Source organism: Hordeum vulgare, chromosome 3H, assembly GCF_904849725.1.
Source record: "Hordeum vulgare subsp. vulgare chromosome 3H, MorexV3_pseudomolecules_assembly, whole genome shotgun sequence".
Classification (NCBI taxonomy): Eukaryota; Viridiplantae; Streptophyta; class Magnoliopsida; order Poales; family Poaceae; genus Hordeum; species Hordeum vulgare.
In genome coordinates, this window is record NC_058520.1 from 351,059,425 (window position 1) to 351,083,402 (window position 23,978).

Sequence of the window (23,978 nt, forward strand, 5' to 3'; positions counted from 1 at the left end):
ACACTTTTACTTTCTGTTTTTGTGTGTTCACATGATTAAGCTACTGTAGTAATCATGGTTTGTGTCTTTTATTTCAATAAGGTGCCAAGTAAAGCCTTTGGGGTAGTGTGGATACTTGTTTGTTTGATTTTGTGCCAAAACATAAAATTTTACGTGCAGTGCAGAATTTCTCTGATTTATCTGAAAGTTTCAAATATTCTGATATTTTTACACAGCTTTTATATGCAAATTCTATGAGTTCTCCTAAATTTTCAGATTTTTAGATTCAGGGAAGTATGGCGTTCATTCAGATCTTCACACACTGTTTTATTTTTGACAGATTCTATTTTGCATGCATAGTTTGCTTGTTTTAGTGTTTCTATAGCTTATATTTAGTGATATAAATTTGGGAATGAATAATATAGTAGGTATTATGTTAGAAAAACAGTGAATCCTGTCTTGACAGTACCTAAGTGAATGATCTATCTTTATTACACTAACCCATCTCACGAAGTTCCGTTAAGTTTTATGTGATTAAAGTTTTCAAGTTTTGGGTGAGATATTGATATGAGGAGAATAAAGAGCACCAACAATTTAAGCTTGGGGATGACCAAGGCATCCCAAGTAAATATTTCAAGAAGTCTCAAGCATATAAACTTGGGTATGCTACGCATCCCACCTCTCTTCGTCAACAACTATCGGTTAGCCTATGTTGATCCTAAGTTTTTATTCATTCACATGATATTTGCTATTCTTAGAATTTATTTTTGTTTTTACTTATTTTTTAAATCAATCTCAGATATGAAGATCTTTATTGAGATATAATCCTCACATAACTACGTAATAGTTTAACTACTCATTGATCATCACTTATATCTTTTGAGAGTAGTTTGAATGTTTACTCTTGTGCTTCACTTATATCCTAAGAAGCAAATTATGAATGCATTGAAGATCGTAAACCTGAAATTATCAATGTGCTTTATACTTATTAGTAGGTTCACATTGGGTATATAAAGTAAAATCTATTGAAGTTCGACAACCACAGTCGTACAAGCAATTCTTGAATGATTACTATAAGAAAGAGAACCTTCACGTACAAATATATTCTTTTGGACATTTTTTATGATTGTTAATACCCGTTAATTATTTTCAACCTTGCTCAAATAGTTGAAGTTGGACAAGTAAGACAACATAATGGTTATGTTGGGTTTATTTGCATACAAGTTGTATTGTTATGGATCCTCCAACATGTGGTGCTTGTTTAGAACCTTTTGTTAGCCAAAACTTCGTACTAAGTAGAGATACTACTTGTACAACCCAATCCTTGAGCCAAGTTTCTTCCATGAGAGTCCACCATATGTACATATATATGGTATTTCATTGCCATTCCAAGTAAATTTGCATAGCTACCATTAAACCTTCAAATATACATCTATTTTATGTGCACGTACCGCTCATGGAGCGATCAGGGCAGTTAGTATCTTCCATGCTAAGTGGGTTATTCTCATAATGAGTGTTTATTCACATCCATTGCATGAGAGAGGCTGGTAAAAAGGATGCCTAGTCCTTCATATTACAAAAATAAATAAAAAGACTCCCCCCCTAGAAAGTTGATTGTTTGAAGGTCACACATGGAAACAGTTAGCAATGCAATGTGTTTGAATGGTCGAGGGGGGATAAAATTTCAATTCTATTTGGGAACCACCAATAATGTGATTAGCATGGAAGATATTGAAATCCTTTGTCGTAACGTTGACATGATAAGCACACCACTTACAATTTATTCATCTCTATTTTAAATAATGAGCTCTGACACATGTGCAAATCCTTGCTTCCCTTTGCAAAGGGACAATCTATTTACCTTCATGTTATTCATTTTTCATATTGAGTCAACTTCTTATTCCAACCTCAATCTATTAGTTGGCAAGCACCATGTTGTGGGGAAAGATCCAAACACATATATACAGTCAAATATATTTGATCATGATTCATTATTGTTGACAATTATCTTCATGATAACTACATTGGGAGGCGAAACATTAAGCCCCTATCTTTCTCAGTGTTCGATGGATGTCGCTTGTTATAGAAATGTGCTTTGATTATTAGAAATCATAGAAGACTAAATAATTGAGTATGTGGAGCCCTTACTTAGACTTGATGATGCATTGAAATTGTGTGATAACTAATAACACATGTTGTTAAGTTTCAAGAGAATGCATTGTTTGAACCATGACACTTGAATTGATTCCTACTCTATAATGATAAATTCTATGATAAAACATGCTGGTTATGATGCTAGAAAAGCGACTGAAATTATCAATGATCAAAACTATTCACTATGCTAGCATTCACACTTCATAAACTACTTCTTTTATCATTTACCTACTCGAGGACGAGTAGGAATTCAGCTTGGGGATGCTGATACGTCTCCAATGTATCGATAGTTTATGAAGTATTCATGCCATATTTTCCTATGTCTATGATAATTATATATGGCTTTGATGCACTTTATATGATTTATTTAGAAATAACCCTGACTCATGCAGTTTTCAACGGAATTACTGTGGTGTTGTTTTTATGCAGAAAATTAAAGTTCTCGAGATTACCCAAAACTTTGTTATGACTTTTCAGGCAAAAATAAGAAATACGAGAGGGGGCCACCTCTGGGACACAATACAACAGGGTGCACCCACCCCCTCGGCGCGCCCTGATAGCTTGTGGGGCCCACATGGCTCCGACTGACGTGATTCCAACGCTGAAAATTCCTATAAATCCAGAAACACCTGAAAGTTAACCTAGAACTTCGGTTCCCGTGACACAACTCTTTGTATCAAAGAAAAAACCCATCTGGAGCCTTTCGGGTAACCTGTAGGAGGGGTAAATCATCACCGATGACCATCTACATCATCGTGGCGGTGGCCATGACGAGGAGGGGGTAGTTCACCCGCAGAGCTGATTGTATGTACGAGTAGCTATGTGATTAATATATCTCTCTCTCTCTCTCTCTCTCCCTCTCGTGTTCTTGAGATGTCACTATCTTGATGTATCCCGGGTTTTATTAATATAGTGTGATCATATGGTGTTCTTCCCTTGCCATCTTTTTGTGATGAATTGAATCTTTCCCTTTGAGATCTCGTAATGTTTGATTGAATATTTTGTGTTTGAGAACACTTGATGTATGTCTTGCATGTGGATACCCGTTGTGACAGTGGGGTATTCTATTGATTCACTTGCGTCAACTTGCGGATTCCGGTAACCTTGGAGATCTATGCATAGGGGTTGATTGCACATTTTTGTCTTACGTTCTTGATAAAAATCTTGGGGTACTCTTTTAAGTTATTTGTGTTGGATCGAATATGATGACTCTGAAATTGTTGGATGCATGTGGAATTATTAACCCATGGATACTTGAGGTGACATTGGAGTATCTAGGTGACATTAGGGTTGATTGATATGTATCATAGGTGTTATTCTAATACAAACTCCAGAGTTGTTTGTGACACCTATAGGAATAGCTCGTTCATCGGAAAGGATAACTTTGAGGTGGTTCGACTACCTACAAAATTCCATCTTATGTTTTGCGCTACATATGAACTTTGGAGTAATAATTTGTTGTATGTTGATGGATGATCATATGATTCTACTATGTTAGCATTGCTGAAAGATTGCATTAGTGGAGTTCCTTATTTCCAAGCATTTATATAATGTATTGCTCGTTATTTACTACTTGTTACCTCACTATTTTTATTTATTCAGTGTATAAATATCTATTTATACTATCGGTACTACACTTGTATCACCATCTCTTCACCGAACTAGTGCACGTGTGCAATTTGCCATTGTAGTGGGTGTATTAGGGACAGAAGATGTTTCTTGTATTTGATTGCAGGGTTGTTTGAGAGAGACCATCTTCATACTACACCTCCCACAAACCGGAAAACCATAGGTCATCCACTTGAGGGAAATTTATTATTGTCCTACAAAACTCTGCACTTGGAGGCCCAACAATGTCTACAAGAATAAAGTTGCATAGTAGACATCAAGGGGAAACATCGTCGTAGTCATCGTTGGTGACTGTTGCACCATTGCCGGAGGAGGAGAAGATAGATCCTATGATACAATGAGCGACACGAGCCTGCTCCTTCATGAGTTGGTCCGCTTTCATGTCATTGGCTACCGTATCCGTCGCAAGTCGCTCAGACTCCTCGGTGCGTAGCCGAAGTGCCCCGTGCCCGTCTCTACCATGGTCAGCAAACACTGGAGGACTCTGTGAAGTAGCTGATCCTCCAGATAGTTCATTGTGGGAGTGAACACTCGGGGCCCGTGAGAGGAACTTGCCTCTCCCGCCAGTCGTCCAGTGCCTCTTGTGGTGAGTGGTGTCTGCCTTTGACTCACACATCCTGTTCCGTGGGAAGTGAGGCAGCAAGAGCAAGAGCACCCACCAAATGCTGATATGTCTCCAACATTTATATAATTTTTTATTCTTCCATGTTGATATATTGTCATTCTAGAATACTTTATGGGCATTTATTTACCAATTTATATTATTTTTGAAGAATAACCTATTGACCCAGTGCCCAGGGCTAGTTGCTGTTTTCTGCATGTTTTTACTTCTTCGGTTTTCAATACCAAACAAAGTCCAATTGATCTGAAACTTCTAAAAAATAATTTGGACCAAAATAAAACCAACGAGCATCAGAAGAAGACTAGAGGCCACCTGAGGGCCCCACAAGACAACAAGGCGCGACCTGGGGGGGGGTAGCGCCCTCATGGCTTGTGGGCCCCTCGAGGCCCTCGTGACTCCATTCTCTGGTTTATAAATTCTCATATATCCTAAAAACCCTAGAGTCAGTCCCAAAACACTTTTACGCCCCTGCAAGTCTCTATTCCGATGGGAGCCATGTGTGTCACATCCCTGGAACCCTAGTAAAGTATAGAATTGTGCTCATATCTTCTTTGCATTGCATCCAAGAAGTTTCAACAAGAACAAAGCAAGTGGTGAAGGAAAAGTCAAAAACCCTAGCCACTTCTCAAATTCAAAGGAATTATAAACTTGTTCAAATCGATGAACCCAAACTGGCCTCAAGAAAAGTTCAACTTTTCTGATAATTCTTGAAAGCAAATAAGCAATGAAGAAAACCATTTTCTTAACACATTTGGCATTTTAAATAAATGCAAAAGGCCACTGGTTTCAAGTTTAAAATTTGAATTTAAAAATATATAGTTTTCAAAAATGCTGAAAACTTTATGGGTGATTGTTAATATTCCAAATAACACCCCAGAACTTTTCAAACTATTTTTAGTTTTCTTTTGAAGCCAAAATAAATAGAAACCAATGTCAGTAATTAAAACAGAAACAAAACAAAAAGAAAATGAGAAAAGTCTTACCTGTCGCTCACCTGGCCCGGTCCAGCTTCTTCCTGTCGTCTTCCTCCCCCGCCAGTGGACAGCAGGAGGTGGCCACTCGTACTCCGGCGCGGCCACGCACCTATGCGCCTGCCTGGCCGCCGCTCTGCGCTGGCACGCGAGGGGATAACCCTCCCGAGGCGTGTCCGAGCTCATCCTCTCCTCATTCTCCCCCTCTGCCTCGTTTCCTTCTGCCGCCATTGGAGCCCGAGCAGAGCTCGAGCTCGCCGTCATTCTAGCCTACCCTTCTCCCTCCTGAGCCGCACAATAGGTCCGCCGCAACTCCCTGAAGCTTTCTAGCCACGAGCCCGACGCCGAGACGCAGTGAAACGACGAGACGCAGTCGTCTTCTTCCTCGGGTCACCGAAGTTCGTCGCCGGTGTTCTTCCTCTCCAGGCCGTCCCCGAGCAAGCTAGCGCCACCACTGCACTCCCCGTGAGATTGCGCAGCTTTTCCCCAAGTTTCCCCCTTCGATCCCTTCCTCAAGCCATGCTTTCACTGGAGCCCGACGAGATCCGTCGCGGGAGCTCGTCGCCGGTAGCCCTCCGGTGATCAGCTCGTCCTTCTGAGGCCACCAGCAACTTCAGGCCGTTGCGTAGATGCTGTAGGAGCTGAGTCCCGTGCGTAGCTCCCTCTGTTTCGATGACCCCGATGACGCCCGAACTTTGGCCGCCGCCAAGCTCGTCGCCGGCGTCATCTCCGGCCAGATCAGCCCCGGCTAAGTGCAAAAAATGAACCCGCGGGAGACGTGTCGTTCCTCTGGTGCTCTCCGCGCAGAGTTTGACCCCCCTGTGCGCCATTTACGAGCTCCTCCGCCGTACTGGTGGTCGCCGGAGGCTCTCCGCCGGCGAGGACGACCTCGCCGCCGGTGGATCTCAGCTGGCCTGAGCCACTAACGCGTGGGGCCAGCCTCTGGGAGTTTAGGATTAACAAAAATAAATTTAATTAATTTGATAAGTCACTAACATGTGGGTCCAGTAGTGTTAATTAGTTAATTAAGTTTAAAACTAATCTAAATCTCACCAGAGTCACTGACCAGTGGGTCCCACTGGTCAGGTTTGACTTTCAACGGCCAGTTGGACCTGCTGATGTCATGCTGATGCAGTAAAGATTTTCTGATTTAAAAGAATTCCAGAAAAATGCCAAAACTTCTAAAAATCGTAGAAATTAAATTGTAACTCCAATGAAAATAATTTATATATGAAAAAGTATCAGAAAAATTCAAGGAGTCTGAATATGTCATTTTCAAATATGTTTGAAAATGTTACTGAACCCAAACATATAGGTTAAGGAATAAGTTAACTTTCATAAATACTTTGGAGATGGAATTTGGAAATTATTTAAATTCCACTTCAAATGTTATGATCAAACATTGTCCAAATTACAAACCAGCAACCTAACATGCCATCCCCATGCATGTTAAAAACAAGTTGATCTGAGCATCAGGTCGAATCAATTCAAGTGGTATTCGAGAATACCTCGTTTGAAGTGATATTTGAATCTGATTCAAATCAACTTCAAACCTAATAAGTGTTAGCTATTTTAGCAAACCACCTTGCATCCTCAAGCCACGCTCATGCATCATTTTGTTGCATATGATTGTTGTTGATTGTTGTCATTTCTTTCGGTAGGCTCCGCTCCTCCGGATTCCACCGAATATCCGACTGACGGATATTGTCACTCCTCTGAGCAACAAGGCAAGCAACCATTTTGATCATTCCGATAAATCCCATGTTCTCGCTCCTGCACTTACTTATTGCATTAGGATCAAATGCTTCAAATGCTTTTGCCACGTTAGTTGAACCCACTTCCTTTGCATGACCTATCCTTGTCACAGTAAATAGCTGAACCTTGCAACCTAGCATACCTGGTAGTTGCTTGAGCCATGATGTGCCTTATCCTGCTATGCATGCTATGCTTAGAGTTGTGTATGGTCTGTCATCTGGGAGATGAACAGAATTGTGAGAATGTGTTCAGTAAGTAAAGGTTGTGTGTTGAACCTGATTTGGTAAAGGTACCGGTGAAAGGCTATGTAGGAGTACATGGCGGGTTGTTTCATTGGAACCGTCCTTAGGACCTAAGTTCCGTGTATGTAATCCAAGACTAGATACTACCACATGCTGGGCCCTGAAATATGACCCCGCTCGACTTATTAATCGCTTAGTACTCGGTCCAGGAGTTGCAAGTAGTTTCTGGTGTTTACAGGCATGCTGGAGGCCGTGCATAGTGCTGACCTGAGAGGTGGGATGTGATGCGGTAGGCAGTGGCACGGTGTACCAAGTGGCACCCGAATGGTGGGCTTGGGAACCCTGCGCACATCGTTTGGGGCCGTGGCGGAAACCTCGGCCGGACTTCCGTGCGGGTTACCCTCAGATAGGCGATAGACCTGGACTAGGTACTAGTGTGGTTAACGGTCGTGGCCGACTCCCTCGCTGGGCTTCCGCTTGAAGGTTGCCGAGGTGCATGATGTTCACATGGAGATAAGTGGCGAGAGCGTGTGTGACGAAGTACACCCCTGCAGGGTTATGATCTATTCGAATAGCCGCGTCCGCGGATATGGACTACTTGGAGACATATGTTGTTCATAGATAACTTCAATGAGTACTCATAAAATTGTCAAGATAGGCGTGAGTATCGTGGATGGCATTTCCGTATGGAGACGGAATGATTCCACGATGGAGTATTGATGTGGTGTTAGTGGACTCGTGTGCGAGAAATCAAGTTGTCAAAAATTGTTTTAAAATGTAAGTTGTCTAGCCACGAGTCAAATGCTGGCTTTCCGCATGAAACCCCACAATACCTTATTGATACATTGCATGAGTAGATAGTTCTCCTAAAGTCTTGTTGAGTACCTCCGTACTCATGTTTGTTTAATAACCATTGCAGAGGTTGTTAATGACCCTAACGGAGGGTTCTTCCTAGACATTGACGACGACGAGTAGCTCGTGTCCCAGCTACGATCTGGCCCTAGGTTGGGTGTGTAGTATAGTCAGGCCTTGTGCCTTCTAGTTTCACCTGTCTGTACTCAAACAGTTTTAAACACTTCCGCTGGCTTGTAACTGAATGACTTCTATGATGGGTCGTGAGACCCTTATTGTGTAATATTATGTGTGTGGCTCTTCTGAGCCTTTTAAATAAAGCTTGTATGCTTATGGTTATGTTGTGATGCCATCGATGTATCTATACATATCGGTATGCCATGCGTACGTGTGTCGTACTTGATATGTATGCGGTTCGATTACCTAGCCGTAAACTTTAGTAGCACTCCTTACAGGGAAATGCCCCTTTATGATCCATCGAGCCATGGTAGTTCGCTACTGGACACATTGGTTGACCGGCGTGTGTCCTTCTTAGCTGCTGTGTCTGTCTCCTCTGGGGAAATGTCACGCGATGTAATGGAGTCCTTGTAGCTTGCTACGAATCGTCTACATTCGCTGGTGACCGACACCTGCTTTGCTGGGTCATGTATGCCTGTCCCTGTGCGGAACTGCCACTTTGGTTTATGACTAGACATGTCGATCCGGGTTCTTTGTCATTGGATTGCTAGCGACACAATTTCATACATGAGTCAAATGGCGCAAACGGTCCCGGCTAAGGTAAGGCTGCAGCCGTGGGGTTAACCGTGCGTGAGACCGCAAAGGGATGCGATGTGTTACAGGCTGGATTCCTATGGCTTAGGATCGGGGTCCCGACAATGTGGACCTCCATTACAACACCCTACTGGAGGGGGATCGATCACGGACGGCCTCTTCATCAACCTTGGTGCCTCATGATGATGTGTGAGTAGTTCACCACAAACCTACGGGTCCATAGATAGTACCTAGATGGCAATCTATCTCTCTCTCCCTCTCTCTCTCTCTCTTGATATTCAATACAATGATCATCGCATCTTCGCTTTGATCCATATGATGTAATCCATTTGTGTGGTGCGCTCGTTGGGATCCGATGAACTGTGGGTTTATGTTCATATTATTCATGATAAATATTTGAGTCTTCTCTGAGTACTAATATGATTCTTATGTGCATGATTATGATAGCTTAGTAATTTTCTTCGATCTATTGAAAAAGTTTGGTCAACTAGATTGATATTTTTTTGGTGAGAGAGGTGCATTGTAGTAGGTTTAACCTGGTGAATTTCTATATTCCAGAGACTGAAGGGGAAAAGATGTGTCTTTGTGTTCCTGCAAAAAAGCATAACACGATAGGGTCTACTCATATTTCTTGAGTTTACTTTGTCTACATCATGTCATCGTTCTCCATGCATTACTCTATTTTACTTAATATTCTAGATCCATGCTGGATAGTGGTCGATGAGTGGAGTAATAGTAACAGGTGCAGGCAGGAGTCGTCCTATTTGTTTCTGGACATGATGCCTATATATACATATTATTTTCCGTGAATATCGCTATCCGCTTTTCTATCAATTGCCCAACAGTAATTTGTTCATCGACTGTATGCTGTTTTTCATGAGAGATGCCAATACGGAAAAGTATGGCCCTCGGGTCTATTCACCATATATTTACAAAACCTTCAACACCTTTCTTCCATTTACTTGTTTTTATTTTATTTTGCAATTTACAATTATCTACACACCTCACTTGCTTACAAATAATGAGACCAAGGGGATTGACAACCCTCTTGCCCGCATTGGGTACAAGTTGTTCGTTCTTTTGGGTGAAGCAACTCAAGACAGTTGTTGTTGATATTCCTATTGGTTCAAGATACCTTGGATTCATAGCTGAGGGAAATACTTACCCACATTGTCCCGCGGTAACCCGTTCCACTTCACGGAAAACCCAACGCAGATCACAAGTATGTGGAAGGACTTCTCGTGCTGTTACCGGGGAATATCTTCACCAACTACCAAGTAACTTCACACAAGTTTTAATTCACTTGTTCCTCTTTTTATTTGAGTGTATAATTAGTTTGCCTAATAAAAAAATAAATATACAAAAATATTTATCTTTGCATGCTTAGCTTGTCACTAGTTTGCATCTTTTCTCTCTAGTTTACTTGTCTTGCTTGTTACTTTGCTTGCTCGGTCACCATGTCTCAAGAAACTACTAAGTTGTGTGACTTATCAAATACTAATAACAATGATTTTATTAGTACTCCTATACGACGCCCCACTAGCGCGAATGATTTTGATATTAATGATGCATTGCTGAATCTTGTCACTAAAGATCAATTTTCGGGTAGTCCTAAATGAGGATCTTGCATCACATATTAATACCTTCGTTGAACTTTATGATATGAAAAATAAAACGGATATGGATAATGATATTGTGAAATTAAAATTGTTTGCTTTTTCACTAAGAGATAGAGCTAAAGCTTGGTTTTCATCTTTACCATTTAATAGTAATTGAACATGGCTAAGTGAAAAGATGCTTTTATTGCCAAGTATTTTCCTCCTCCTAAGATCATCTCCCATAGAAATAAAATAATGAATTTTAAACAACATGATCAAGAACATGTTGCACATGCTGAGTAGAGAATTACATTGATGATAAGGAAATGCCCCACTAATGTTTAAACATGTGGATGATTATCCAAAACTTCTATGCTTGTCTAAGCTTTGTGTCTAGATATCTTTTAGATTCTGCTCCACATGGTTCCTTTATGATGTGACCTTTGGATAGGCCACAAAACATATCGACAACATCATGTCCAATTATTCTCAATGGCACACCGAGAGAGCTCCAACTGGTAAGAAGGTAAATTATGTTGAGGAAATCGCTAATTTGAGTGAAAAAGTAGATGCTCTTATGAAATTGGTTGCTAATAAAAATACTCATTTTCATCCCAACGATATGCCCTTGTCTACTTTGATTAAGCAAAATGATAATGTCATTCATATGAATTCTGTCTCGCAAAATAATTTCAACAACAATGCTTATAGGGGCAATTTCAATGCTAGGCTATATCCAGATAATGTTCCTAGTGATTTTGGCAATTCTTATGGGAATCCTTCTTCCAATAATAATAAATTCTCCTGTGATATTGAAAATAAAATTAGAGAATTTATTAATTCTCAAAAGGTTTTCAATACTGTTGTAGAAGAAAAATTGCTTGTTGTTGATACTTTGGCTAAAAACATGGATATAATTGCTCTTGATGTAGAAACTCTTAAAAGTAAAGCTTTGCCGCCTAATCATGACTTTAACAAGACTATTAAATCTATCCAAGTTTTTATTAATGAAGCTAAGCCAGAATTCCTAGAAAAATCCCTTCCACCAGGTTTTTACCGGAATCATGATGAAGATATTAAAATGCTTGGTACTTCTCCTATTGAATCTTTGTTTGCTTCTACAAAAAAATAATAATAAAGGGACTAGAGAAGAGTCAACTCTAGTTAAGGAGCGCCCCATTTGCTTGGAGGGTGATGATTTTGATGCTAAAACTGAAAAAGTGGGATCAGAGAGGTCAAAACTTTAACTAGTGATGTGCCCACTATCCTGGATTACAATGACTTTACTTATGATAATTGCTCTTTAGTTGAATGTATTTCCTTGCTGCAATCCATTATTATCTCACACAATGCTTATGACCAAAACAAAGCTTTTACTCAACATATAGTAGAAGCTATGGTAAAAGCTTGTGACGAGAAACTTGAGCTTGAAGTTTATATTTCTAGAAAGTTGCATGATGAGAGGGAGCCTACTATAAAAATTAAGATAAATAAATATGAATGCAATGCTTTTTATGACCTTGGTGCTAGTGTTTCAACTATACCTAAATCTTTATGTGATGTGCTTGGTCTAACTAATATTGAAGAGTGTTCCCAACACTTGCATCTTGTGGATCCTACCATTAAGAAATCCTTAGGTAGAATAAATGATGTCCTTATAATAGAACATAAAAATTATGTGCCTGTAGATTTCATTGTGCTTGATATTGATTGCAATCTACTTCTCCCAATACACTTGGAAGACGCATCCTATGACCTATAGGTGCAAACATTGACATGAAAAGGGAAACATAAGTTTAAAATTCCCATTAAAGAAAGGAATGGAACACTTACCTAGAAAGAGAATTAAACCACCTTATGAATCAACCATGAGAGATACTTATGGGTGGAGTATCAAACATGACAACACTTGAAACTATGCACGTGCCTAGCTAGGGGCGTAAAACAATAGTGCTTGTTGGGAGGAAACCCAATAGTTATCTTTATTTTTGTCTTTTACTTTTGGTTTGTTTGTGATAACATGATAATTGCCTCTGCAATGATTCTATTCTTGTGTTTAAATTAGTGTTTGTGCTAAATAAATCCTTTGGGATGATTTGTATGATGAGTAGAATTGATACGGTGCAAAAGTTGAAACTTTGACTCCGAGTGCAGAATTTCTATGATTTTACTAGAATTATTTTTAAGCTGATTTTTTACACAAGATTTCTATAAATATTAGTCATGTCATCCTAATGTTTCATAATTTTTGAATTTACATAAGTATAGGTTCATTACAGATTACTACAGACTGTTCTATTTTAAATAGATTCTGTTTTTGCTTGCATAGTTTTCTTGTTTTGATGATGCTAATGATTGTATAGGGGATATAAGGAATGGAGAAGTTAGAATACAATACCTTATGCTAAAATAAAATAAGGATCAACTTATAACAATATTTTAAGTATTTCACATGTTTCTTATACTAACGGATAACACGAAGTTTTGTTGAGTTTTATGTGATTCAAGTTTTCAAGTTTTGGGTATTATCCCGATGGACAAAGGAATGTGGAACAGAAAAATACTAAGCTTGGGGATGACCAAGGCACCCCAAGGTAATATTCTAAAGATTACTCAAGCGTCTAAGGTTGGCGATGCCTCGAAATTCAACCCCTCTTTCGTCTCAATTCATCAGTATGTCACTTGGAGCTACATTTTTATTCATCACATGATATGAGTTTTGCTTGGAGCATTGTTTGCTTTTGTTTATTTGTACTTTCAGTTTGCCACAATCATCATTTTACGGACATGCCTATTTGAGAGAGATACACCATCATCATAATTTGTTAGAATACTCTATGTGCTTCACTTATATCTTTTGAGCTTAGAAGTTGATGTAGTAGTTCACTTATATATTTTTTAGCACGGTGGCGTGCAGATTTTATAGAAATATTATGCTCTCGTTCTTCACATATATTCATTTGAGAGTTAAATAAATAGTGAAGCTAATTTGCACGGGTCATAAGACTAGACCAAAATTAATAGGTGTTCAATGAATGATAATTAAAACCATCATGTAGCACATATAGAGAAATTATGGGTTAATGATATTGATGTCGTGATATAAAAAAGGTATGAGCACATTTTTACTAATTCAGAGAGGTGCCAATATTAAGATATGTTAAACTTCTCATTCATATAAAAATTAAAAGGGCACAGTGATGATGTGTGAGCATTTCTATTCCTCGTTGAAATCCTAGTGTTGTTATGAGTTGGAATCGCGCGATGGTTCATTCCTCCCAAACCTCTCCATCGGGGCATGTGAATAGTACTTTGATTAGGTATATGAGTTCTTTATGACTAATGTGACACCATGAACACACACAATCTCACCTCCTCATATTTGCTAGCCTCTTCGGTACCGTGCATTGCCCATTCTCACCTCGAGGTTCGGTCCAACTTTTGTCATTGCATCCAAACCCCGTGACATGACACACCCTATTGTAAATAAGACGTCTTATATCTTCCTTAAAACAGTCACCATAGCTACCTATCATGGATTTCCATACCCATACTGAGATATATTGCCATGCAAATTCCGTCGTCACTTCACATGACTAGTTTGTTCATCATCATAATGCTTTGCATGATCATGTAGAGATGACATAGTATTTGTGGCAAAGCCAACGTTCATCATATTTTTGATAGATGCCATGCTAGATCTTGTTCTTTATATAGAGATCATTCATACAGAGTCATATCAACCCATCAGTTCTCATAATGAGTTGTAAGAAAATAAAAGTGTGTTGACCATTATTATTAGAGCATTGTCCCAATGAGGAAATAAAAATGGGGGAGGCCAAATGATCCCACAATAAAAATAAGAACGAGAAAAAAAGAGGGAAGGGACTTTGTTACTATCCTTTACCACACTTGTGCCTCAAAGTGGCACCTTGTTCTTCATATAGAGAGTCTCATGTTATATCATTCATATGCTGATGGGAATCACTTTTTCATAAACTTGGCTTGTATATTCTGATGACGGGCTTCCTCAAATGCCCGAGGTCTTCATGAGAAAGCAAGTTGTATGCACACTCCACTTAGCTTCAGTTGAGCTTTCATACACTTATATATCTAGTGCATCGTTTGCATGAAAATCCCTACTCGTTTCATCGTTATCTATCGACGTGCATATCCATAGCCCGTTGGTACGTCTAGTTGATGTGAGACTATCTTCTCCACTTTTTTCCCATTGATACCTACCACCATATTGTTGGAAATATGCCTCAGAGGCAATAATAAAGTGGTTATTATAATATTTCCAGTTCATGATAATTGTCTATTATTCATGCTATAATTGTATTAACAGGAAACCGTAATAGATGTGTGAATATATATATCACAATGTGTCCCTAGTGAGCCTCTAGTTGGCTAGCTCGTTGATCAATAGATGGTCATTGTTTCCTAATCACGGACATAGGATGTCATTGATAATGGGATCATATCATTGGGGGATGATGTGATGGACAAGACCCAATCCTAAGCATAGCACTAGTTCGTGTTGTTCGTCTGCTAAAGCTTTACTGATGTCAAGTATCATTTCCTTAGACCATGAGATTGTGCAACTCCCGGATACCGCAGGAGTGCTTTGGGTGTATCAAACGTCACAACGTAACTGGGTGATTATGAAGGTGCACTACAGGTATATCCGATAGTATCTGTTAGGTTGTATGAATCAAGACTGGGATTTGTCCCTCCAAGTGACGGAGAGGTATCTCTGGGCCCACTCGGTAATCCATCATCATATTGAGCTCAGTGTGACTAAGGAGTTAGCCATGGGATGGTGTGTTACGGAACGAGTAAAGAAACTTACCGGTAACGAGATTGAACATGGTATAGGGATACCGACGATCGAATGTCGGGCAAGTATCATACCGGTAGACAAAGGGAATTGCATACGGGATTGATTGAATCCCAAACATCGTGGTTCATCCGATGAGATCATGGTGGAACATGTGGGAACCAACATGGATATCCAGACCACGTTGTTGGTTATTGACCGGAGAGGTGTCTCGGTCATGTCTGCATGCTTCCCGAACCCGTAGGGTCTACACACTTAAGGTTCGATGATGCTAGGGTTATAGGGGAATAGTGTACGTGGTTACCGAAGGTTGTTCGGCGTCACGAGGAGTTCTAGAATGGTCCGGAGGTAAAGATTCATATATAGGAAGTGAGGATTTGGTCACCGGAAGTGTTTCGGGCGACACCGGTAATGTACGGGGACCACCGGAATGGTTCCTGGGTCCGCTGGGAAGGCCCCCCAGCCCCAAGCTGATACATGGGCCTAAAGGTGGATAGGAACCAGCCCATATGTGGGCTGGTGTGCCACCGCAAGCAGCCCAAGGCGCAACAAGGGTTGGAGGAGGCAAAACCCTAGGCGTGGGGAGGCCACCTTGGGCCTCAAGGCCCACCCTAGGGCGCCTCCACCTTGGCCACCGCGCCAAAGGGCCATCTAGGGCAGCCGCACCCTTAGGGTGGGAAACACTAAGGGTGGGCACCCTCCTCCCTCTCCTCCTATATATAGTGAGTCTCTCTCTCTTGGTGCAAACCTACTCCTCCTCCTCCTCGTCCTCCACAGTGCTTGGCGAAGCCCTGTCGGAATACCATGCAGCTACACCGTCACCATGCCGTCGTGCTGCCGGAGCTCTCTCTCAACCTCTCCACCCTCCTTGCTGGATCAAGGCATTGGAGACGTCACCGGGCTGCACGTGTGTTGAACACGGAGGCACCAGTGTTTGGTGCATAGATCGGAATCCACCGCGATTTGAATCGCTACGAGTACGACTCAATCAGACGCCTTCTAGCAATGCTTTCGCTTAGCGATCTTCAAAGGTATGAAGATTCTCTACCCGATTACTCATTGCTGGTTTCTCCATAGATAGATCCTTCCATGACGTAGGAATTTTTTTGAAATTACTACGTTCCCCAACACATATTCTATTCCACCTATATGCTATGTCCAATGGTTCATGCTCATGTATTGCGTGAAGAATAAAAAGTTGTCGCATATTGAAAAACTAAAATTCAATTGCGTGACTTGGGCATCGTGGTGCTTGACATTTCTATTAATGTGGTGAAGATAGAGCCTTGCGTTCCTAATATAATAAGATGAATGGGGGTAAAATAATCTTTGAGGATCGTATACTTTGAAAGGTTAATGACTTTGCAGCTTATACTTATAAGTATTGCTATGTAAATATCTTTTAATTCATCATTTCTCAGTGAGCATACATGCATATGGTTACATAATGGGTAGCATGTCACATCAAAAATTCTGTTTTTATCATGTACTTACTTCAGGACGAGCAGCAATTGAGCTTGGGGATGCTTGATATGTCTCCAATGTATCTATAATTTTTTAGTGTTCCATGTTCATACATTATCATTCTAGAATACTTTAAGGGTATTTATTTACCAATTTATATTATTTTTTATCTCTAAACTATTGACCCAATGCCCAGTGCGAGTTGCTGTTTTCTCCATGTTTTTCACTTTTCAGGTTTCAATAGCAAACGTAGTCCAATTGACCTGAAGCTTTTTGGAGATTTTTTTTCTGGACCAAATAAAGACCAACCAGCATCGGAAGAAGGCTGGAGGCCACTCGAGGGCCCACAAGCAAACACAGCATGGCCTGGGGGGCGCCCTGATGGCTTGTGGCCCCTCGGGGCCCTCCCTACTATAAATTCTCATATATCCTAAAAACCTTAGAGGCGGTTCCTTAATAGTTTTTACGCCACTTCAAGTCTTTGTTCTTACGGGAGGCCATCTGGAGCTCCATTCTCGCACTCTGTCGCCGGGGGAATCGATCATGGAGGGCCTCTTCATCAACCTTTATTCCCTCATAATGATGTGGGAGTAGTTTACCATAGACCTATGGATCCATAGCTACTACCTAGATGGAGATCTCTCTCTCTCTTTATCTTCAGTACAATGATCATCACATCTTTGCTTTGATCCATATGATGTAATCCTTTTGTGTGCTATGTTTGTTGGGATCCGATGTATAATATTCATGATAAATATTTGAGTCTTCTCTGTTGGGGATATTACCTGTTAATAACCCGCCCCAGTTGGACCGGGTCAGCAAATCAGGCGATTCACCTAAGCGTGTTTTGGGCCTTGGCCTGGCAAAACCAAAGGTTGTATGGCGGTTTATAATTTCCGGAAGGTCTCCAAGCTTTAAAGGATGGCGACTTAGAGACCACAGAGGTCACTATTTGTGGGAAGGAAAGTATCCTTGTGAAACCATAGGGGTTCGACCTGTATATAAAGGCGAGTCCCAGGGAAGAAGAGGGAAGGTTAGAAATCATCGAGGGCTAGGTTTGGCGAGTTACGCCCTCCTTGTAATCGAAACCACATCAATACAACTCAAAGCAGGGCGTAGGCCTTTACCTCCTCACGAGGGGCCGAACCTGGGTAAATCGCCGCGTCTCTCCCGCTCAACCCCTTTGAGTTGCCACCAAGGTGCGATGGCTCATGTACTAAGTCCTTTCACGAGGATATCTGCCGTGACAAAACCATGACAGTTGGCGCCCACCATGGGGCCTACGCACGGTGGAGTTGAGTTCTCAAAGGGAGCCCTACCAGGGTTTGGGAGTTACGCGATGGGGCTCATGACCCGGAGCCGCCGCGGGAAGATCTACATCGACAACCAGCAGTGGGGGCCCGAAGCAAACTCGATCGAATCTGGTTACAGGGTCCCCTTCGGCAAGATCAACGTCTTCATCGGCATGATCGGATCATCCGTGCCTGAGCCGGACATCTCGACCGACATCGTCGAGCCGGCCAGGTACGTTCGCCCAGTGGTGACGCCGAATCTGACTCGCCCGGTTTTTGTTGGGTTCACGCAGGGATGAGAGGAGCCAGAGCGTTCGGCGACCCAGGAAACCATGCCGGATCCATGGGCGACTCAGATTCAATCCGGTCTCTACATGGGGACTGTCTTGGGGGCTTGTCGTTAGCCATGGACCCCGAAGTCCTTGATCGAACCCGCCGCCAGATCGCCATTTATATGGCAGGGGCAACTCAGCCTTCGCAAAACCCTACCGGAGGCGATGGGACCGGCGAGACGTCCAGAAGCCCGACCGCTGTCCTGGTGGAGTTACCGACGGAGATCACAAGGCTGATGACGACTCCCCTCACACCAGAAAACCAGGAGGGAATAAACGTGGAGCTGGCAAAACTAAGAGAGGCAGTGGCAAAGGCTCATCGGGATGCCGAGGTGGAGTCCGCCAGGATCGAGACTCGGCAGGCTCAAATTGCGGCCGAAAGGATGCGCTTAAATACTGACAACTGGCGGCTCGAAAGACACCAGCGCGCATCCGACGCCGTCCATCAACGGAGACACCAAGGTCGCCTACCCCATGATCTCAACCCGACTCGCCTCTTCGACACTCCACGAACCCCCGGGGCGGGAGCCGTCCCAGGGGGAGGGCCGGGTCAACCGCCTAACCCGCCGGTCCAGACAGCTGAGGATCGCATTCCCCGATTCCGGACGCCTCCAGACCACTTTTCCAACCCGGTGGACAACGTCCTCGCTGCAACTCACCATTTGGAGTCTCTTCCGATCCACGGCAACACCCCTGCCGAGATAGAGGCAAGGAACGCCATCGAGATGTTGAAGACGGCGGTGGTTCGAAATGCCCAATTCTCACATAGCCTAGATAGGCTGCATTCCACCCCCCAGGCGAGTTACACCAGGAGTCGGCCAGAGGACCAGCCCGCCGTGAACAGCGGGCCGCGACCCGTCCCCCAGGACAACCCGCCTGATCATCCGAACCCGCCGGGCCGGGATCTCCCGAACACCCAAGTCGCCCCGGCCCCTCTCGTCGGGAGTGGTGGGCGAGTAGGGGTGCCATGCTTGGCCCCCGCCCTTCGTAACGAAAAGATGCCCAAAGATTTTAATGGACCAAGAAAGGTGCCCAACTACACCCCGGACCTTGAGCCGGCATCGTGGGTCGAGAGTTGTGAAATCGCCCTGGACATGCTCGATGTAAACGAGGCAGTTTGCGCTAGGTACTTCACGATGATGCTCGAGGGGTCAGCGCGTACTTGGTTGAAAAACTTACCCCCCAACTCCATCCAGACCTGGGCCAAGTTGAAAGAGCGATTCATCAAGAACTTCCGAGGAAATTGCAAACGTCCGATGACGATCGTCGATCTGCAGCATTGTGTTCAGCGCCCTGATGAGTCGGCCCACCATTGGTCACGGCGGGTTGCGGAAATTATCCATTCGTCAGACGGTATTAGGGCGGCTCAGGCTGTGTTAATCCTCGAGCAGAACTGCCACTATCAACCCTTGGTGCAAAAATTAGGGCGACTCAAGCGAAAGGTCCAAGACATGGGAGAACTGATGGACACCCTCACTAGGTACGCTGAAGCGGATAGCACCAAAGATCCTGGCGAGGACGGTAAGGCCAATTCGCCCAAGAAGAGCAAGTCATCCAAAAATCATACCCGGTTCCAGGGACGTAATCGCCACAATCAAGGAGCCAATGGCAAGCGAAGACCGCAAGAGGAGCCCTCAGATTTAGTCGCCAACACCAACGCCAACACTGGCAACCAACGCCAAAAGAAAAACAGGAGCTTTAGCGGGAAGAGGCCGCGTAACTATGAAGAGCTACTCAAATGCCCTTGCCCGCACCATGCCACAACAGACGGTCCGGCGACTCACTCCTAGGAGAACTGCTTCGTGATGCGGGAGTTTCGGGCAGAGGCGATCAAGAAAAGCCAAAGCGATGACCCGGACCAACGCCAGGAGCAGTTCACCGCACCCAACCAACGACAGAACCCCTTCGGCGGTTTTCCCGAACAGGGGCCTCAGGGAGGCCCGCAGCCAAACAGCGGCCAATAGCCGGTACATCATCAGCGGCGGTATAACCCGCCAGGAATCTTTTAGCAGCCGCCCCCATAGGGGGCTCCGTAGGGTCAAGATGACAACGGAGGTTTCCGTAGCAATCCCAAATAGTTAAGCAATGGGCAGTATCACGTTTTCACCACCAACGCTTGCAGACGTGATAAGAAGGTGAGTCACCGGGCTTATAGTGTGTCTGAGCCGGCCCTTCCTAGGTACCTCCACTGGTCTGAACAAACCATATCGTCGAGTAGGGAGGATCACCCGCCAAAAATTGACAATCCGGGCGATTTAGCGTTGGTCGTCGCTCCCCAAGTTGGGGGCTACACCCTGTCCAAAGTGCTAATGGATGGTGACAGCAGCATTAATATCTTATACTTTGACACTTTCCAAAGGATGAACCTATTGGAAAAGGACCTGATGCCTTGAACCAGGTTTTCCACGGAATTGTCCCGGGCAAGTCGGCCTACCCCATAGGCCGAGTCAGACTCACAGTAGCGTTTGGAACGGCGCAAAATTACAGGTCTGAGTCACTGATCTTCGAGGTGGTCAAATTGAAAAGCCCATACCATGCGTTATTTGGGCGGCCGGCTTACGCCCGCTTCATGGCTCGCCCATGCTATGTTCACCTTAAGCTCAAGATGCCCGGTCCCAAGGGACCCATCACGGTCGAAGGGGATAGAAGGATTGCAAAGGAATGTGAAGAAGGGGACGCGGCTTATGCGGAAGTCGCCTGCGCTACGGAGGAGCTCAAACACCATTGGGCCAATGTTGACCCGGCAGACATATCACCCCTGAAGAAGCCAACGACAGATGCTGAGCCGCCCCTCAAGGTCAAACCAACGGATGACACTAAGACAATCGATTTCGTTCCTGGCGACTCATCCAAGCAGTTCACTATCGGGACGGGTCTGGACCCCAAATAGGAAAGCGCGCTCATCGAATTCATCCGTGCGAATCGGGACATCTTCGCATGGAAACCCTCTGACATGCCTGGTGTGCCGAGAGAATTCGCTGAGCACCATCTTAATGTTGACCCAAAGGCAAAACCCATTCATCAGTATCTTCGCAGATTTAACGAGGAACGAGGCAAAGCGATCGGGGAAGAAGTCGCCCGTCTCTTAGCCGCCGGATTCATCGTGGAAGTTTTTCACCCCAAATGGTTGGCTAACCCGGTCCTGGTGCTGAAAAAGAACGGTACCTTCCGTATGTGCATTGATTACACGGGCCTCAACAGGGCTTGTCCAAAAGATCCCTTCGCTCTTCCCCGCATCGACCAGATCATTGACTCGGTGGCGGGATGCGAACGATTGTGCTTTTTGGACGCCTACTCAGGATATCACCAGATCAAGATGGCCGTGGAGGATCAAGAGAAAACAGCTTTTATAACCCCCTTTGGGGCCTTTTGCTATGTGTCCATGCCTTTTGGACTCAAGAGTGCGGGGGCGACTTATCAGCGCTGCATCCAGAATTGCCTTCACAGCCAAATCGGTCGCAACGTCCACGCCTATGTCGACGATATTGTGATCAAAACCCGCCAGGGGCAGACGCTGCTGGAGGATCTCAAGGAAACTTTTGATAATTTGCGAGTATATTAGATGAAGCTGAATCCCACCAAATGTGTTTTTGGTGTTCCTACAGGGAAATTGTTGGGCTTCCTGGTGTCAGAGCGTGGCATTGAAGCTAACCCGGACAAAATCGAAGCAGTTACGTCCCTTGGGAAGCCGGCAAACGTTAATCAAGTTCAACAATTGGCGGGTCGCATTGCGGCTCTGAGTCGCTTTGTAAGTCGCCTGGGTGAAAAGGCGATTCCTCTTTATCAGTTACTAAAGAAATCTGACTGGTTCATTTGGACAAACGAAGCAGACGGGCACTCGAAGCTTTGAAACGGCAATTGGTTAACCCGCCGGTCCAGGCCGCCCCGGCTGAAAAGGAGCCCATGCTTCTGTATATTGCGGCAAATTCCAAAGCAGTAAGTGTGGCAGTCGTTGTTGAAAGAAAGGAGGAAGGGAAGGAGTACCCAGTGCAACGCCCGGTGTATTTTATCAGCGAGGTACTAACCCTTTCCAAGCAACGTTACCCACACTGGCAGAAGTTAGTGTATGGGGTGTTTATGGCAAGTCGGAAACTTAAGCATTATTTCCAAGAACACCCTATCACAGTGGTTAGCTCTGCTCGCCTTGGGGACATCATCCAGAATCGGGAGGCAACAGGGCGAATTGCCAAGTGGGCAATTGAACTTGGGCCGCATCACGTGCAGTACACCCCCCGCACCGCCATCAAGTCTGAGGCTTTAGTTGATTTCGTCAATGACTGGACGGAGTTGTAGGCTCCAGAAGACAGGCCTGATCTCACTTACTGGACTATTTATTTTGATGGATCTAGACAGCTGGAAGGCTCGGGGGCTAGTGTGGTACTGCTATCTCCTCAAGGAGATAAATTCTGTTATGTTCTCTGACTCATGTTTCCATGCACTAACAATGCTGCAGAATACGAAGCTTTGCTTCATGGTTTACGACTCGCCAAAGAGATGAATCTAACGCGAGTCAGGTGTTTTGGCGACTCTGATTTGGTGGCGCAGCAAGTTTCGGGTACCTGGGATTCTCGGGACCTCATGATGGCGGCTTACAGAAGAGCTGTGTCTAACGTGGCGGGTCATTTTCATGGTTATCAAGTGGACCACATTGATCTGTGCCTCAACGAGGCAGCCGACGCCCTCTCACGACTTGGTTCCCAGCGAAAGCCAGTTCCTCCCAATGTTTTTTTGGACATTTTGCAGAAACCATCCGTGATTTTACCATCGGAGGAGGAGTTGGCAATACCGGATCCTGAGTCTCAGCTCGTGGCGGCTCTCCACGCCACGCCGGATTGGGTTCTTCCCTATCTGGCATATCTTGCTCGGGGCGAGTTACCAATAGACAAAGTTTTGGCTCGTCAAATTGTTCAGCGCAGCAAATCCATGGTGATCATCAACGGGGAGTTATATAAACGAAGCGCCTCTGGAGTTTTTCAACGATGTGTTTCCTCCGAAGAAGGATGCATAATCTTAAATGACATTCATTCCGGAGATTGTGGGCATCATGCCGGGTCACGCTCTCTGGTGTCAAAAGCTTTCCGTCATGGTTTCTTTTGGCTCACGGCTCATGCAGATGCAGAGGATATAGTTCGTCGGTGCGAAGGATGCTAGCGTTATGGACGACAGGCTCATGTGCCGGCCTAGGAATTAAGAATGATTCCCATCACGTGGCCTTTTGCGGTCTGGGGGTTAGACATGGTCGGCCCCTTCAAAATGTCTTCCAATAAGAAAACCCATTTGCTGGTGGCGGTTGATAAATTCACCAAGTGGGTAGAGGCGGAACCTATTGGAAATTGCGATGCGGAGACGGCAGTCAAATTCTTGAAGAAGCTGATCTTCCGGTTTGGATATCCACATAGTATCATTACTGATAATGGTACTAACCTGTCCCAAGGGGCGATGCAGGAGTTTTGCCGTCGGGAGCATATCCGGCTTGA